General features: G+C 35.7%; 1 protein-coding gene across 1 annotated transcript in view; it reads right to left on the bottom strand.

The window, feature by feature from the left end:
• The window catches only part of LOC5566351, a 59,751-nt gene extending 47,245 nt beyond the window's left edge, over nucleotides 1–12,506 (bottom strand). The window contains exon 1 of the mRNA XM_001650695.2: nucleotides 11,629–12,506. The gene's annotated coding sequence lies outside the window, so the exon portion shown is untranslated. The remainder of the gene's footprint in view (nucleotides 1–11,628) is intronic.
• Between the last annotated feature and the right edge of the window lie 5,291 nt (nucleotides 12,507–17,797).

Below are 17,797 nucleotides of genomic sequence, written 5' to 3'. Positions count from 1 at the left end.
CAGTAGTTTATTGTTGTCTGACTAATGTGGGCCACACTAGTGCATACAGACTACGATATTTTGTAGCTATTAAGCTGTAGAAAGAAATTATCAATGACAAGAGAAATTTTCAAGTGTAATAGTGATTCATTTATCTACATAATTACGAAGACAATAAACCTAGGAAGAACAGCATATGTTCAAAAGAAGGGATAATATGCTATGAAAGCAAAAAAAAAAAACATTCCATCAATTTTTTTCGTACATATGAAGAATATTACACTAATATAAATCACCCTTTGGAAATACAATTAGAAAGAACAGCTAATTTAAAAAGAAGGAAGAATAACTATGAAAAAAAAAATATCAATTGTTTGTGTCAAGTTTGATCATAAAACATAGTATGACATATGTAAGAGCAGCTTATTTTGAACGGTTATGCTACTTTTCTCCGAATGACGGTTCCCCGAATTTCGTTTCCACGAACGCCAGTTGAACTAATTTATTGGAACACCTATCATCGTGAAAACATGTCTACCTTCTTCTTCTTCTTTCTGGCGTTACGTCCCCACTGCAACACAGTCTGCTTCTCAGCTTAGTGTTCTTATGAGCACTTCCACAGTTATTAACTGAGAGGTTACTATTCCAATGACCATTTTTGCATGTGTATAATCTCGTATGGCAGGGTACGAAGATACTCTATGCCCTGGGAAGTCGAGAAAATTTCCAACTCGAAAAGATCCTCGACCGGTGGGATTCGAACCCACGACCCTCAGCTTGGTCTAGCTGAATAGCAGCGCGTTTACCGCTATCAGGGCCCCTCATGATGTCTAATTGAAGATTTCAAATAATGAGCTTTTGATTTATGTGGGAATATTATATGCTGAGTATGCTTACAAATTGAGAGTAATCTTACATTTTGGCCAGTGTGAAGAAAATGCGTCCAAACTTTCCTACAATCTACTACTGATGACACGCAGGCTTGAGCTTGGCGGAGAGGCCTGTGTCATCCGCAAACAAAGATTTTTGACATCCCTGAGGTAACTCAGGTAAGTGAGATGTGAAAATATTGTATAATATTGGTCCCAAAATGCTGTCTTGAGGAACACCAGCGCTTAAAGGTAGTCTTTGAGAGTTGGAGTTCTCATAACTAACTTGAAGTGTACGGTTTGACCGATAGCTTTGGATTATTGTAACAATGTATTTTACAATCAAGCCTTCATGCCATAAACTGTCGACTGCTTATTATATGTCTACAAAAGCAAGATTAGTTGCCTAAATAGCTAAAATAACACGTAAAATCAACTAATATTTTCAACAATTAAGTGTGATTTTTGAAGGTGGAAAGTTCGTCTCTAGAGTATATGACGGACAAACGCTATTTCTGACTTTAGAGACTGAAATCTTCAAACTTTTTTGCTTTAGTATATTGATTAGGTTAGTGACAAAAAATATAGGAGTTAAAGCTATGTCAGAACATTCTACAGTAATCAGAAATTACATATACTCACGAAAACAATGAAAATAACACGTGCATATGCTTAATTCACGTTCAAACATTTTTCGCATTTTTTATGGCCTATACTGTATGTTAGTTATCGATTTTTTTTTAAATAAATCCATAACGGTAAGTTGTGACTGGTTAATTTGTTCGGCAAAGTTATGCACTTTCAGAAGCAACGAAAATTTGTAGAATACGCTAAACACTTACTTTTGTATTCGATAATCCCTCCGAAACTTTTTGAAAAGTTAATGCAGGGATTTGTTTCTTCAGCAACATCCTTCATTAAGGTTTGAAGAATGAGTTTTCAATATGGGATGATAAGTTTCTACTTACATTACAGTACTAGCGTGTTTGGAACATTTCACAAAATTTTTCAATAGTAATTTCCATATAAACCTAAATTGTCTTTGGGCCACCTTTAAATCACCACCTAGAAAGTTGAAAATTTCACAGAACACTATTTTTATGGTAAGGATGGTAAGAATCATATGGGAGATTTGATTTTCAAACATTTTTAAAATTTGAATCGCCCTAATCGACACGTTGATGCTTCCAATGAACGATTATGTCCTTTGAAGGAAGCACCACACTAGGGAACGGACTAGAATGCCACGGCCAATGGCACAGTTATGATGTTCTGACAGCTTTTCTGCTTGTCAAACAATGAGAGGACAAAAACCTGTAACGACAAAAAAGCGAGTTTCAAGGGTGCACAAGGTGGAGGAATGAAACGACAAGACGGAGGAATCAAACATGGATTTCGACTTGTTTCAAAAAATTGTACCCAAGCTCTATATACACTAGGTCCAGTTTACCCAACACATCGCTAATGTCTGTCTTTTCTGGTTTCCCTTGGGCTCTGAGAGATGCACAAAAAAAAAACAGATCTGGCAAAGTCGTATTCGGGGCATTCCCACACCACGTGATTAATATCTTGAGAAAGAGAAGGTTCGGAGAAGTCACCCCCGCCATCGTCATCGTCATCGCCACCGCAAATCTCATCAGGCGAGGAGCTTTTCAACCTGAGAATATCAACCTGTGTGCCGTCAAAATTCAGAGAAACATATTTGTGTCCACGTCCGGAGCTCAACCAACAAAATGTGAATCGACTGGAAATTAATTGGTGTATTATCCTGCCTGATAATCTGCAGCAAATTGTAAATTCCCATCTTGACAGCCTCAAATCTAACAGATCAATGGGCCCTTTTCAGGGCCAACAAATGTATACAACAGAGTTAATTGCGTAATATTTCCTAATAGAGCTAGAGCAGTCAACGAAGTCATCAGCATCTGGGTGGCATACCGTGGAGCGATTCGAGACGTTACTCAGTGTATGCGATGCCTGTATTTCGGTCACGGAGTAAGAAATTGCAATGTGAAACCGAGGTGTGGTATCTGCACTCAGCAACACGAGACCCGTCGACTACAAGTGTGCCAATTGTGGTGGTAACCATCGCGCGACCGATCGCACATGCAAAAAACGAGCGGATTTGAACGCAAGCAGCAAGCCTAGACGCTGGATGAAGCAGGCATCGCAATTCAACGTGGAGAATTTTCACCAAATGCCATCGCAAGCCGGGGGCCAAGCAAGTACGAATACTTCACCATGGCCCAGCAAAACACGCGAAACAAAAATCAAACTCGCGGCGTCCCGAAAACGAAGCGTCTTGCTCCTATAACTGCTGAACAAGTGGCTACGGCACTCAAAGGCTCCAAGAGTATGAAAGCCCCGGGCTTTGACTGCATATTCAACCTGGTTTTTAAAAATGCTTTAAGTCGTTGCAGGGGATTTTTTTTATTTCCGTACGGGTTTGGGCCGTAAGGTCTCAGATTTTCATTTCACTTTTTCCACAGGCAGGGCTCATCAATATATGAATAAAAAAAATTGAGAAAAATTCAGGGTCGCCTATTTTCCCGGAAAACTCAGTTGGAAATTTTTTGTTTTCCCCTGACACTACTTACTATGAAAAATCATAACTCAAGAACGAAGCATCGTAGAAACAAAGTTTTTGTTTAAATGAAAGCAAATTATCTCAGGAATAAAAAAAAATATTAACTGGAAAAAGTTTTTCACAAAATTTTCCACCGTTGAGAAAATTCCTAAAGAAAAGCCGGAAAAACTATGCACCAACTCGTGGAAAAACAAAAAAAAATATATATTTTTAAGAAGATAATTTCATAAGCTTTAATCGCTGAAATTTTTGATATGGTATTTTTTTTTCGTTTTTGAGTTATGGCCAATTTTGTAAAAAATGTGCAAATGTGCCATTTTGAGCCTTTTCTTTGAAAAATCATAACTCAAGAAAGAAGCATCGAAGAAACAAAGTTTTTTTTTTATGAAAATGAAAGCAAATTTTCTCAGGAATAAAAAAAAAATACCTGAAAATTACCACCGTTGAGAAAATTCGTAAAGAAAAGCCGGGAAAACTATGTTCCAACTCGTGTAAGATTTTCAAAGAAATATTTTTGAGAACAGAATTTTTAATACTTCAATCACTGAAATTTTTAAGATGTACTACTTTTTAATTCCTGCGTTTGGTCATAGTTCTGCGAAAAATGCCCAGATTTCTCGTACAAGTCTTTTCGTTCGAAAATCATCACTGAAGATAAAAGCGTCACAGAAACATTTTTTTTTGTCAAATCGGAATCAAATTTTCTCAAAAGTTTGAGATATTTTTGAAATGGAATAAGTTTCGCAGGACATTTTTCACCGTTAAGGAAAATAAATAATGATAACCCGATTAGCTCTTCCAGCTTACAAACAAAGTATATTTAAAAAGAGCGATCAATAAGATCCAATCCTGAACATTTTTTAAATACGCTCATTTTTCGTTCCTAAAACATGATCAAATATTGCCAAGATGAGCTGTTTACAAATTTATACATTTATAAGTTTATAAAGCTTATTTTCAAATCTATAAGTTTATAAACAAAACTACTTAAGAACGAAACAGCATAGAAACAAAGATTTCTTGAATCATAATGTAGGCATTTTTTCCAGCTACCTCTTAGGTAACTACAAAATTGACTGTTAAATCAATGGGTAGACAATATGGCAATTAGGTATTTACCAATTCTGGTTTAAAGCGTTGAAATGGCTTGAGAATCATAAGTTTACCTAAAAACTAACAAAGAGCAGTGAGAAAGTGCAATTGTTGCCAGCTGTATATTACTCGTTATTACCGAATCTGTTGAAATGGACAAAGTTCAATACTACGAATACTATTCGCTATGCTATAACCCCTTCGGACTGGACGGCCACAAATCAGTAAGGACAAATTTACGCTCGATTAGCCATGATCTCATGACCAAGTTTCATTCGAATGGAGTTCGGTGGATTAAGGAAAAGATGAAAATCTGCATGAAGTGCATGATTATGATTAACCAGAAATGTAAGTTATATACTGAATAATTGAATAAATAAAGTAAAAAAAATAATAATCTTATTTGTTCCATAGAAAAGAAAGAATCCCTTTTCAGTGTAATGAAAAATTTAGGAAGAAACAGTTTTTTTCAGTTGTTCTTAGCGGTGTAATTTTTCATGAAAAATATCATCCATTCCGACTTATAGGGGAAGGGGTGGTAAAATGAACACCTTAAGGAAATCAACTTGTTTCTGATAGAAAAACGAGGAATTTGTATAGTTCTATCTCACAACATCAAAAACAGGGATGTTATCTATAGCCTCAGCAACACGAATTCAGACTAAAATTGCTGAATTTTCACATATATTTGTCGCTAGCAAAAAACGATGGAAATGTTCATTTTACCTGCACTATGTTGGTAAAATGAACAGCTGTTGGTGGTAAAATGAACATCATTAGAAAAACGCGAGCAAAACAAATATTTCTGAAAATTTTTATTGCTTCACCGAAAATATATGCATTAATGATTGTAACCAGGCATTGCAGAATTAGCTCTCATTTGAGTATGAAGCACGATCAAAGCAAGCAAAGAAAAACATCCCATCTGTTGCGGTCCACGATCGTCATTGTATCGCAAGGTGTAACAAGTCTGATAAATGGAAGCAGCGAGCGAGAGCCCCAAAGAGAGAGCCATGATAAAATCCATTTTTCTCGCTTGTTTGCCGTTGGGGATAGGTGTTTTTCTTTACTGGCAGGATAATCAATCCACGAACTTCCAATAGCAATAGTGTCCCCCAGGCTTGGAGCATGTTTAGAGGGGTTTTATCATGCACTACTATCCCCCCAATCTGATCAAAGTTGTAGCAGTATACGATAAACAGTCTCTCATAATGTGCAGCATGTTATGATAGTTACAGAGAGCGATACGTGAGAGATTCTCTCAATTTTCTCAGGATTCAATTCCTGATTGTAACCCATTCAAAAAAATTTACAATTGCTTTGATAAAAAATCTTTGTTTTTTCCGATGCTTCGATTGAAATATTCTCAAAGAAAAGGCTTATATGGTCATTTTCCACAAAATTGGCCATAACTCAAAAACGAAAAAAAAAGTACATTTCAAAAATTTCAGTGATTAAAGCTTATGAAATTACCTTCTTAAAAATATATTTATGAAAGTTTTCCACTAGTAAAAACATAGATTTTCCGGCTTTTCTTTACGAATTTTCTCAACGGTGGAAAATTTTGTGGAAAACTGTTTCCAGTTAATATTCTATTTTATTCCTGAGAAAATTTGCTTTCATTTTCATAGAAACTTTGTTTCTACGATGCTTCTTTCTTGAGTTATGATTTTTCAAAGAAAAGGCTCAAAATGGCACATTTGCACATATTTTACAAAATTTGCCATAACTCAAAAACGAAAAAACGTGCATTTCAAAAATTTCAGCGATTAAAGCTTATGAAATTATCTTCTCAAAAATATATTTTTTTTTAATTTTCCACGAGTTGGAGCATAGTTTTTAGTTGAGTTATGATTTTTCAAAGTAAGTAGTGCCAGAGGAAAACAAAAAAAATCCAACTGAGTTTTCCGGGAAAATAAGCGACCCTGAATTTTTCTCAAAGAAGACGAAGAAGGTAAGAAAAAAGCTCTCTCAAAATTTCAACTCATTTGGTTGCTCCTCCAGCTGGCGCATTCAATTCGAAGTTTTTACGGAATATTCGTTTCAAATATATATTAAATTGACCCTATGTCACTGTTTCGTTCGGTATACTAGTTAATCGCGTTCAATTGAGCCCAGAATGACAAATACACTAGTTGATACCCCAATGAACATAGTTGCAGAAGGTTGCATCTGGATTTGAGCTCAATTTCATTAACCTTTCAGTTGTTGAAAGTTAGGCTTAGATCGGCATTCCCGTACAATCACATATACGCATGCACCTTGTGCCGCAGCTCGCCCAGCGTCATAGGTGGCTATGATGCGCTTAGTGGCTACCCCCCAGCTATGTTGAAGAAATACTAAGCTGTATTACAAATCTTTTCTCAATTTTGATCATGATACAAACTTCTACAATATTGTTCGCTATAGTATTAAGTAGTGTTTTTGACATTCTGAGTTCTATTGAACGCGCCTAACAATTTTCCTAACCCAGACAGGCGATGATGTGCTGTTTCCCCTATGTTTGAGCTTGAATTCCCATATTAACTTCAATTCAAATGCGCCAGCTCATGGAACGACCAAATGTGCTGAAATCTTCAGGAAGTCTTCCTCAAACCCAAAGGAATCATCCTGAGGGGTGCCCCATGGAATAATACAACTTTAGTTTTCTCCTATACTGAGCTGGGCCAGTCTAGTGGTGCATAGAAGGGGAACGATAGACCTTACGCCCCTTGAAAAAGGCCATAACCTATCGGCCGAAACGTCAGGAATGTAAAAACATCTTTTTTCGACTACCAGACTGAGAAAGCCATCCGAAAGTTATATTCAGGGTCCAGTCGAAATTGCCATTACCAATTCTATTCATCAACAACATTATTTCGAACCGTGTAGACTCAGCTTCACTTCTTTATCATTACTATGTCCGAAGAGTAGCTTAACACACGACTAAAGGACAGTATTGTAATTATTGTTTAAAGTTTAGGGGGAGATCCTCCAGAAGCAGAATTCTTTCAATATTTATGCTTTTATGCGAGTTTATTACCAATTTTTGGTTAAATTATCATCATTGTAACTTGCAAAATCAATTTTAAAATATAAACACGAATTTTGACTTATAATTTTGGTAATGTATTTTGACAACAAATTGAGCAATCTTAAAAGATGGCCCCCAATACCGGAAAAAAACTAGAAACATATCGAATTCTTTAAATATATCGAATGTTTTCACTCCAGGAATAGTAGTTCAATGCCAATGTTAAGCGTTTACAATATTCACTTGAGTAATATAAGTTCCATTTATCCTGCAACACATCCATCCAAAAACTACTCCATATATGACATATACTAACGCTTTTCAATACACGGTGCTCCCCTGACCGTTATTATCAGAAAAAAATCTCCATCAAAACTGTGCTCACCAGTCGATTTCTATAGCTAAGCTGCATGTCTGGGAAAAATTAAAAAAAAAATCGTAGGGCCCGTTTTGAAGTTACGCCCTTTTGAATGTGTAAGTTAGTGGACTTCAAAGGAAATCTGAGATATTTAAACGAGTTTTCATTGGCCGTGATTATCAGAAAATTGAATTAAAGTTGGTTTATATAGTTATTTGTAACTTCTAGGAGGAGTTTTGAATGAGAAGATAGGCGAAATTTGGAGTTACGTCCTTTTGGAAGCGTAACCACTGAAAACACTAGTTTTATATAGATCAATTAGGCATTCTTTTAAGCAGACATTCCGTTAAGCATGTTCAAATGTTTTCAATGACTCATTGCACTTACATGGGCTTCGTGGCCGTGCGGTTAGCGGCGTCAGTCGTTTAGGCGTATTGTGCCACGGGGTGTGGGTTCGATTCCTGCTCCAGTCGGTGGAAACTTTTCGTCAAACGAAAAATTCATCACTGGGCTACTGGGTGTTCCGTGTGTTGTCCGTTGCCTAATGTTTGTAATTGTTTAGTCTGTGCAGCTTATAGCTGAAGACGGTGTAAATTGTCTTTTCAAAGTCTTTCACAATTGATTATTTTTCAAAGGCTCAAGCGCTGTAAGGCATTACGGAGCAATTTTCGTGCCATTATTATTATTTATAAAATATTGTTATGGCCCAACTAGCTACCTTGGGCTTTCCTTAACAGAGTGGTTAGAATCCGCGGCTACAAAGCAAAGCCATGCTGGAGGTGATTGGATTCAATTCTCAATCGGTCCAGGATCTTTTGATAATGGAAATTTCCTTGTCTTCCCTGGGCATATAGTATGATCGTACCTGCCACACGATATATGAATGCGAAAATGGCAACTTTGGCAAAGAAAGCTCTCTGAACATTAAGTTGAGAAGCAGGCTCTGTCCCAGTGGGGACGTAATACCATTAATAAGAGGCAGAAGCTACCGGCTATGGGGCTCTGCACAAAAATCTGTCTCTCTTTTTCCCTCCTTCATGAAATTAGTAAACAACAAGGCCAGTAAACGTCATAATCTCACGCAAAATCAAAACAGTGCAGAGGCCTATCGCGGCTAATTTTGTACTGCCTTCAATTGCAGAGCAATGCACAATTGGCCAAACTATAGAACTCTAGACCACTGTCAATACTTTTGTGATCATTAGTAGCATACATTACTATATTTTTTTTTTCAAAAATCTACAATTTTACCTTTGGGTTTCTCTGTCTTTTCACATACACGTAAGAGTTAAATACTAAAGTGAAAGAATTGTATAAATCGATCAATCCACTATCATGTTTCAGTACTTGAAATATGCTTAAGAAAAGTAATAAACATTCGTTATTATTTGGTTTCATTGAATTTAAAATCATAACACTTTCAGAGTATTATGTTACATGTCTCTCTTGAAAATCAAACTCTTTTGAGAAGATTTTATACCTTAACTCCGAATTTCATTAACCCGAGTGTCATTACTCTGAATGCTATTGTCCCGAATATATGATTACTTTGCATGACATTGTCCCGTGATAATGGAATTCAAAGTAATGCCATTCTAGAAACTGGAACTTGTGGAGATGGTCTTCGGGTATTCGGGGTTATGGAATTCAAAGTCAATGGGTATAATTTTGAAAAGATATATAAAATATGGTTTAAACAGAGTTGTTCATGGATTTTACGTAAATTCCAGTTTTGATTACCGGAAAATCGTAAATTGTTCAGGGCCATAGTTGATAACCTTGTGAAGTAAAAACTCACCAGCTGAGGCTATGACTCATCACAAACGAAAACAAAAATCATACTTTAGGAGTTTCATAAAGTTTTCCGAATTGACAAAGACAAACATTCAAAATTAAGCTCTGTAAATGCTACAACTTTGAACTCCATTAAACAAAATAACAACGGATGTTCTGAACTTTGCATTGTTTTCTTACATTTTGTATCGCTGCTTTCTACGTTGTTAATTTTATTTTATTCTATACACTGCTACCCATAACTGAAAGCTTAACTCGTTAAGTATTCCTTGACGTATACTTCGCTTTGATATACAACAGGTAACAATCAATTGCATGTAAAATAATCTGAATCGTGCCCGACCAACCAGTTTTCCGATTTCTTTATAGATCTTTGTTCAACGATGGCGATTGCCAGCGATTCAAAACGAATCGGTATCGATCGCTATCGAAAATCACTGACTGGTTGACCGGGTGAGCACATGGGTTCAAAAAACTAGCCAGAATATTGTTCTGCAAGAACTAATTTGGTTACATTATGAAATTAGCTCCGTAATGCCTTAAAACACTTGAGCCTATGGAAAATCCGTTGATTGTGAAATACTTTGGCGGCATGTAAGTGCAATGTGCCATTGAAAACATTTGAATATGCTCAAAGGTATAATAATGCCTAATTAATCTATTGGAAATAAGTGTTTTCAATTGTTACGTTTCCAAAAGGACGTAACTCCAAATTTCATCTATCTTCTCATGCAAAACTCCTCCCAGAAGTTAAAAATAACTATATAAACCAATTTAAATTCAAATTCTAATATTATATCTATTCTGATGATCACGGCCAATGAAAACTCGTTTAAATATCTCAGATTTTCTTTGAATTAGTGGACTTACACATTCAAAAGGGCGTAACTTCAAAACGGGTTCTACGATTTTTTTAAAATTTTGCCCAGACATGCAGCATAGTTAAGAAATCGACTGGTGAGCACAGTTTTGATGGAGATTTTTTTCTGATAATAACGGTCAGCGGAGCACCGTGCAATAATGTTCTGAATATTCTGAATATTTTATTTTGCATGTCTGATCGACAAAATGCGTGAAAAATGAATATATTTTGAGTGACTGGTGCATAAATCTCTAAGATATTAGGTAAGTAATCAAACTGTTCGTAATTTAGGTACAATATATGCGAGACCAAAATCGTGAATCGATTCGTGATATATTCACATTTCGTTCAAATATGGTTCAAAATACATTCGTATCTTGAAATTATGATGGTATTCGATCAAACCTGCGTGATCCGAATTATTGTTTCATATTGAGAATCATTATTAATCAAGTTCCAATTTAAGGCGACACGTCAATGTTTTATTGTTTTTCAAACTTCTACTTTTTCAAAAAGGCATTCATTGTATAAGGATATGTTATCCAGCACAAACATTGCTCTTTATAAAAGCTTTCTCTTGTTTTGCACTATCTTGGTTGGGCCATGATTTCTCCATTTTTCGTAAATGTCCGGTGTTGGGTGCTGTGGGGGATCTCCCCCTACTTATGATGATGACGAAATAAATAAATAAGTAATAGAAAAAGAACGAATTTCGTATAATTGATATTTCAACACATGCTAATGCATCACCCTTGAACGTATTTCCATACTTGGAAGAATATTTCAAGTCAAATTACGGAAGTCCATTCTCACCCTCCCCCACGCCGGCACATTGTACAAAGTAGAGCATCACTTATGTGTCTCTATGATGTACATTGCCAATTATTTTTTTTGCTTGATTAAACTTTGTGAAACTCTGCAATACGATGTTCTTTAATAGGAATAATATTGTCCCTAAGATGAGTCTTAAACTTAAACTTTAAAAACCTTATGTCGAAGGGTTTGAAAACTGCCAGAAATAGGAAAATTCTATCTTATTAACGCTTATTCGCCCTATTAAGTTGTTCATCTCACCTGTTTCAGTTCCTGTTTTGCAAAACACGCCAACAGTTTTCCCAATTAGCGCAGCAGAAGTTGTAATCTGCTCGTCCAGTTGGGGGTGATGACGATGTTATGATGCTTCTCCTTTACTCCTTCGACCACCCTCGCCTAGACAGCGAAGTTGTTACTATAATTGTTGTAAATTTTGGTGATCTCGTTTCCATTCCATATGTTGCTTTTTATTTTGCATCATGCTTAGCGTGGATTTGGCGACGACTTTTGCTCATCCATCTTTATCTCTTATTTGATTCGTTCCGCTGAGATTTTCTTTTTTCCGACTAACACTTCAACCACCCGCGACAGAAGTTTTTCTAAATCGGATTATTCTATGCCTTTCTTTTGGAAAATACTACTTCACTTCATGCTTCGAACTGGATGATTCTTCCATTCTTATCCTCTCTTGGAAGATTTAGACTTATTTTCACACATCATAGCAAGAACGCACTCACTTACTTGCAGCCCTTATACCTGGCCTAAGCAACTATTACACAATTACTTCACCTTCATCGGTGACGACCAGAATTCCGCTGCATCGCATCGGAATCCATTTTGCAACTTGACTATCTAGCTCTAATGAAAATATGTATCACTTAATATTTGGCTCCTCTCCTGTCGGCACTAATTGGAGAACATTTTTTATCCACAGAAAATCCCTAGCAATATCACCCACATTCAGCTCAACACCCTCAAGTCTTTTCGATCCCAGTTGGAAAAATTCCTTTGAAGCACACTTTTTTTTCTCCACACACTCCACACTTCTCAACCCACGGAAGACTCACGGCGGCGTGTTCCTGTTTTCGAATAGCTGCGCCCGACTCGAACCCGTATACTGACTGACTGAATGGTCACAGCTTTTCATTCTATCACAAGCTAGTTACAGTGCCGACGATGGTAGGAATCGTCATCACTCACACTTTCACTGCCAGCGTGCGGGAGTTGAAATTGAGAGACAAACTGTGCCGAGTGCCATGCCGAGCCGGGTCACGCGTGAACGTGGAAAACCTGGGAGGGGAGATGGGGTGCGAGGGATGTTTTTCCCGAAAAGCAGTCCAAAACTACATACAGAATGGTCTATTAAAAATGCGAAAATTGTACGAACTTAAATTAAACATAAATATTGTTATTTTTAATGTTGTTAATAGATTATTGTACTATACATTGAGCAACGCTTCCTCATTACGCAACTGTTTTGAGTTGCGTAATGAATCATTACAAAACAATTTTACAGAAATTTTAAAATAATGGTGAATGCATTCCGATACAATTTCTGATACCCTCAAGTGGTTTTCTACGAAATTGCAAAAAAATGTTGTACGCAACTCGATGCAGAAATCGATTTTTACAGCACTCGTCGTTATTATCCTTATCAAATTAACGACTCGTGCTGTAAAAATCATCAATCTGCAACTTGTTCCATAAACTACTATTACAGATCTAGTATATGTATCGAGTCAAAAAAAAATCGTAGTAATTCATGAATCTTGTTTGGTTTTCACGTCGCCGGAGTGATTTTTTTTGTGGATCAATTTGGTTAGCTTGTTTCATATTTTATTTCAAATTAATGGGCTCGGCAAACTTCGTTTTGCCATCAATTAGGCTGTTAAAACACACAATGAAATCTCTCATACAAAACGACAGATTTTTATTCTAACGTTTATTATGAAGTCTTTCCTCGACTTTTTTCAAACGAAATTTTGAAGGTGAAAATGGACTTTCTAACTTTTAATACATGTTTTCAAATTTTTCAACAATAAGAACGATTTTCATGCTCAGCGAAGTGCTATAAAACGATTGTCAACAGCATTCCAAAATAGTAGTTTACGCAACAAGTTGCAGAATGATGATTTTTACATCACGAGCCGTACAATTGTCCAACGAGGCTTGTCGAGTTGAATAATTACGACGAGTGCTGTAAAAATCGATTTCTGCAATGAGTCGCGTACAACATTTTTGTTGCAATTTCGTTGAATACCACTTTGGGAGAATCAGAAATCACATCGAAATGCATTCACCATTATTTTGCAATTTCTAGAAATTAATAGGTAATGATTCATTACGCAACTCAAAACAGTTGCGTGATGAAAAAGCGTTGTGTAATAGTCATTATGCAACTGATTTTAGTTGTGTAATGACTATTACGACACTGCAAAATTCAGTGCTGGACAGTAGACCGTTTCATGACAGATTGGTGTGATGAAAAACAACCTATTACGATGAGAAATTGCATAAAATCATCTTTTTTACCATATCATCATGAGTATGGTGCACTACTTGGGCACTTCCATGTTTCACTTTGGCATTTGAGGGTTTTCTCGGCCAAATCATCCGAAACTTTACAATAAGAGTCACTTCAATACGACGCATATTGTGGCCAAATACAGTACTGGACAAAATAAAGTACGCATTGGCCGTTTTTCCATTCAAAATGGTCAAGTTTGAGATCTGAATCTCAGCTTCTAGTGGTTCGTTGATCTGAAATTTTCACCACAGCCTTGATATAACATAAATTTTACTCAATTGAAATGTCACTGTATTTGAAACATAATCTTTTGAATAATTAAAAATCTCTCAATTTGTGAAAAAATGGCGTAATTTTATTTTTAAAATATTTTGAAAACAATCAGTTTTACAGAAAAATTATGTTCTGCAAACGTGTGTGTCTTATAAAATTGCAATTTTTTGCAGAAAGACATATTGTTCTAAATAATTCCATTTAAAGATTATTTCTATTTCGAAATTTTGTCATTTTTATCAAAATTTGAGATTTGCGATAACTTAAAATTTTGTTTATGAAAAACTATGAGTTTCTAGTCTAGCAAATTTGAGATAACTGCGGTGAAAATTTCAGGTCCATCGGACATCTAGAAATCGAGATATAAGCATCCAAACTTTACCATTTTGTAGGGAAAATGGCCAATGCGTACATTATTCTGTCCAGTACTGTATGAGCTAAGTAGCTTTAAAAACACCACATTCGATGTGAATCAAAAGTGCCAAGAATAGGATCTCTATTAAACCGATTCCAGATATATTTACAAGCTTTTGAAGCTTTAGTAATTATTTTCAATCTGTGTATGCAACACTTTTAACTAAAAATGATTTTGACTTAGTTATTGAACAAAAACTATCCAAAACATGATTTTTCTTCATTGATGTTGGGGCAGTGTTTGTTGAATAATTTGGTCAAAACCATTTTTTCCATTTAATGTGTTGTATACATAGTTTAAAAACAACTTAATTAACTTCAAAAGCATGTAAAAATATTTGGAATCAGTTGAGTTTTTATGGAGTTATGGTCAAACAATTATTATTTTTGAAGAATGATGTCAAAAGTTTCAATAATGGTAAAATGGTACAAAATTATGTATACTTCACATGAAAATCCACCTTCAAGACGCTTGCACCACCTCTAAATGTTAATATTTTTTGATCAAATTTTGAGGTTTTCCTTTTTATATTATTTGAGTTCAGAATAGCACACAAATTTGTGGTTTTGAGAACTTTCGAAAAGTAAGCCGCATCCTTATATTCATCCTTTCTTCTAATGGACCTCCAAATCTGAGTAACATTTTTTTTTTGAAAATACACTCTAATTTTGTTCATTTTTCCAAATATCTTGAAATTGTTGTTTTCTTCCCTCAGCAGCTACTAAAACGAAAGAATCCGTTTTCCTAGAATTAACATGCACTGAAGATTAAATGCTGAGTCAACTGAAAGATTTTTGATTTTTCGAATGTTAATGTCTATTACCTGTTAAAAAGGATCAAATATGTCTGAATATTTAACTCTCACTAATTCTTTAATTTGTTTTTCAGAAAAGACAAGAAAATTTTGTTATTTATTACGATCAATACGTGGGTATTTTTTTATTTAATGGGTAAAGTTAATTATATTCATACAATTTCAAAACAATAACAAACGTGGTTTAGAAGAAAACAACTGTGAAAACCATTTAAACTCACACTGCAAAATAAATTATTATTGGATGTGTAGTGATGAACTTCAAAAAAAAAAAATCTTAGGAAGATTCTTTATAGTTTTATTGCTGTTTGCATTTGAGGTGCAAATCTTGACTAAATGTCCTCCAAATGCGGTAACACAAACCAATCAAAGGACTCCTAGCAACGATTATCTAAATCACCGCTGACCTAGATAGAAAAACCTATCTTTGACATCGCATTTCTTGTGGAAAATCTTACCGCGTTTGTTCCCGCATTTGATATTTGCGTTTCAAACGCACACAGCAATACTGGATTTGACCTTCAAACCTTGTCTCCACTGCAATATTTTACAGTGTCATTGTTTTGAGAGCATTTGGGTATTTATTATTCGTCAAAATTCAATAAAAAGTAAATATTGAGATCTATACCAACTTTTTGAAGAACAAATTGGTGAGAGACAACAGAGATGGACAACGGCTCTTAGTTTTCCAGCAAGTTTTTGTGCCGCGTATCACACTTTTATGAAACACGTTTATGACTCCAGTGCACCAGTTAACATTTTTTTTCTTTTGATATGGGCGAATGTTCGAAACTAGACCTATGAAGAATCTCACCCCAATTGAAGAATTGACCCCATCTTTGTGAATGTTGAGTTCAGTCATTGAGTTGATCAAATGGTCGCTGTTTAGTCAAACTAGACCAAGTGCTTTCCAATGATTTCTGTAAAACGTACTCGAAGTGTTCGGAATAATGAAATATTTGCATTGTTTGCTATTATATTAGAACTTATATATTTGATCATCGAAAAGATCAGTTGAGTACTTGACTAATCTGTACATGGCCAAAACATCATGTAGTGCGGTGTATCTGAACATCGACAAAATTATACTCAAATTACAAGGTTTGCTTCGAAATCCTCTCTTTGTCTCATTCTTTCTGCTGTTACGTGCCCTCTGGGACAGATTATGTTTGTCTGCTTAGTGTTATTATGAACAGTGCTGGAAAGTGATGAACTTGTCTGCTAAACCGGAACAGAGGCAAAACAAAATGCTCACGAGCATCAGAGTGCTGATTAACTCGCATCTGTCATGCTCGTGAGTACACAAAGCTAAAGTGATTCGTGAACGTGTGCAGAGCTATTCAGAATCAATTGCGCTTTCTGGAAAAAAAATCCTCTCCAAGATTTCTGGTTTTCAAGAAGTTTTGATTACAAACTGGTAGTTTACTTTCCATTTGATGGATATACTATTGAATTGTATGCCAAAACCCGTAATAAATCACACCTTGTTCAGTTACTCGCTACTCAATGTTTGCGAAATTTTTGCTATTCCTTTTGGTGTATTCTCCCGAGCAGGCGACTGCAAGCTTACTCACACCTGGGAGGGAGAAACCGATACGAAATTTCTGTACGTCATAGTGAGCCGAGATTCTGCTGTCACGAACTGTCACTGTGAGCCCAGATCTTAAACAACGGACAAACATGGAAAAAGCGCGTATTTGATCAAAACATATTTTTGCATTTCATCAAATGTGACAAAAAATCGATTGATAAGCTATTCATGCCTATTCAAAAGTAATGTCACGATAGCACCTTTTATTCTGATTGAATATAAAGTATTCAAATACGCATAATTTTACTTTTTCTAATAAAAACGAAAATAAAATACATAGAAAACTTTGGCCCTCTTTTCATGTTTGTCCGAAATGTTCGAAGGTACACAACAAAAGAATACTAGCGATTTTCATCAAGTCTGCCTTGATTGTCGTTGGCAAGCTGGAGTTTTCTTGCAGTTTGAAAAAAAATGTGTCATATTTCGTGTGTAGTATCGGTGCCTCCCTCCCAGACTCACACCAAGCGAGTTTATCATGTTTGTTTTGCGTTAGTTTACACTCGTGGGGTGCTTCATGATGCAATCATTTCCGCCACTACTTATGAGCACTTCTACAGTTATCAACTGAGAGCTCGTTAAGCCAATTGACCACGTTTTGCACGTGTATATTGAGTGACTTTTTACGCTACATGCCATAAGTTATGAATCAACCGTTTTTAATATTTCTTGCCTACACTATATTTTTTTATAGTTGGATCGTAATTTCTGTAGTGAAACGAATTTTTGATGTTGACAAACGTGTTTCCAGGAGACCAAAACCAAAAAAGTTTCCATGAAGTTTCATATTTTATACATTCTTGTTATAGTTTC

The sequence above is a fragment of the Aedes aegypti genome, chromosome 2 (assembly GCF_002204515.2).
Source record: "Aedes aegypti strain LVP_AGWG chromosome 2, AaegL5.0 Primary Assembly, whole genome shotgun sequence".
Classification (NCBI taxonomy): Eukaryota; Metazoa; Arthropoda; class Insecta; order Diptera; family Culicidae; genus Aedes; species Aedes aegypti.
Note: the sequence above shows the minus strand (reverse complement) of the source record. Positions and strands in the feature narration are given on the sequence as shown.